Below are 2,107 nucleotides of genomic sequence, written 5' to 3'. Positions count from 1 at the left end.
AAAAAAAAAAAAAAAAAAAAAGAGTTAACCTGAGGCAGAACCCAAGGAGAGGTTCAGAAGCAGGCTCGAGGTAGTTTGCAAGCTGGTGTTGTTTCATCTTGTTCCTGCACACACACAGCATATAGTGCTTGCCCTCTAAATGAGTGAAGTAGAATTTTTTTCTTATTAATTCAATAACACTTATTGAATACTCAGAATTTGCCAGTGAAATATGGACACAAATACAGAGGTTCCCCAGCAGTAATCTAATAAGGGTGAAAGGTCGGATTAGCCAATTTTCCAGATGCAAGAGAAAAAGTAATAAGTAGCAGGGAAGTTATTTTCAACTGGGAGTGATCGGAAAAGACCTCATGGAGGGTTTCAGAGAGTTGAGCCTTGAAAGAGGGCCACAGATTTGACATGCAGAAATGGAGGAGATTTATTGCAGGTGGAGGAAGCAGCACAAGGCAGGAGAGGCAAGGAAAGACACTTAACACCCAGGATTATTCCTCTTCAGTTCGTGAGTCTCAGCTTTCCCAGGCTATTCCAATACTCCTTTGTGCTACCCTGTCACCAGGCACTGAGCCTGCTGGAAGGTTTGACACTCTCACATTCCCCTTCATTCCACACTCATCACATGGAACCATATGCTGCACTTACTCTCTTCCATTTGTTATCCGCACAAGAGACAAAAATTCTAGTTTTCCAAAAGCTAAATAAGTTTCCCCTTCTGTTTAGCTTTGGTGGTTTCCGTGGCTTTTAGTTTTGCCGGGATTTGTGTCAAAATTGTTCCTTCCTCCCTCCTCTTTGCTCCCAAAGCATTTTGCTGTGCTTCCCTTATAGGCAGGGTTTTCAAGCAGGAGGAAGGCAGCCTTTTTGGCAGTGAAGTGTTTAATGATGACAGTTGCTTCTTACCAAACCCTGACCATGCATTATGACTGTAATACCCAGCATTGTGCTAAATGTCTTGTATATATTAGTTATTTTTTTCTTTTTTTGAGATGGAGTCTTACTCTGTCGCCAGGCTGGAGTGAAATGGCGCGCTCTCAGCTCACTGCAACCTCTGCACTCCCAGGTTCAAGCAATTCTCCTGCCTCAGCCTCCAGAGTAGCTAGGATTACAGGCACATGGCATCGCACCCAGCTTAATTTTGTATTTTCAGTAGAGATGGGGTTTCACCATCTTGGCCAGGCTGGTCTTGAACTTTTGACCTTGTGATCTACCCTCCTCAGCCTCTCAGAGTGCTGAGATTACAGGCGTGAGCCACCAGGCCTGGCCACAAGTATATATTAGCTTATTTTCCTCTCACACAACTCTTTTTTTTTTTTGAGATGGAGTCTTGCTCTGTTGCCCAGGCTGGAGTGCAATGGCACGATCTCGGCTCACTGCAACCTCTGCCTCCTGGGTTCAAGCAATTCTCCTGCCTCAGCCTTCCAAGTAGCTGGGACTACAGGCATGTGCCACCATGCCCAGCTAATTTTTTTGTATTTTTTAGTAGAGACTGGTTTCACCATGTTGACCAGGATGGTCTCGATCTCTTGACCTCATGATCCACCTGCCGCGGCCTCCCAAAGTGCTGGAATTATAGGTGTGAGCCACCGCGCCCGGCCCCTCTCACACAACTCTATGAGCTACTTATTCATTCAGTCATTCAAGGAATCTTTATTGAGGGCCTCCTTTGTGCCAAGCACTGTGCTACGTGCTGGGAGTAAGGCTATGGAAAAAGCCTTGGATCTCTGGTAACTTACATTGAATTGAAGATGACAGACAATAAAAAACAAAAGCAATACATAAAATATAGTACAATGTTAGACACTAACAAGTGCTATGAACTTGTAAGGGGTGAGGGAATGGGATAGAAAGTGCTCCCAAGTGTGCATGGTGCTCTATTTATTAATTATTATTATTGATAGGGTCTTGCTGTGTTGCCAAGGCTGGAGTGCAGTAATATGATCATGGCTTACTGTAGCCTTGACCTCCTGGGCTTAAGTGATCCTTCCACATCAGCCTCGTGAATAGCTGGGACTGCAGGTGCTTGCTACCATGTCTGTTTTTTTTTTTTTTTTGAGACGGAGTTTTTCATTCTTGTTACCCAGGCTGGAGTGCAATGGCGCGATCTCGGCTCACC

This window comes from Cebus imitator, unplaced genomic scaffold (genome assembly GCF_001604975.1).
Source record: "Cebus imitator isolate Cc_AM_T3 unplaced genomic scaffold, Cebus_imitator-1.0 Scaffold24, whole genome shotgun sequence".
Taxonomy (NCBI): Eukaryota; Metazoa; Chordata; class Mammalia; order Primates; family Cebidae; genus Cebus; species Cebus imitator.
Note: the sequence above shows the minus strand (reverse complement) of the source record.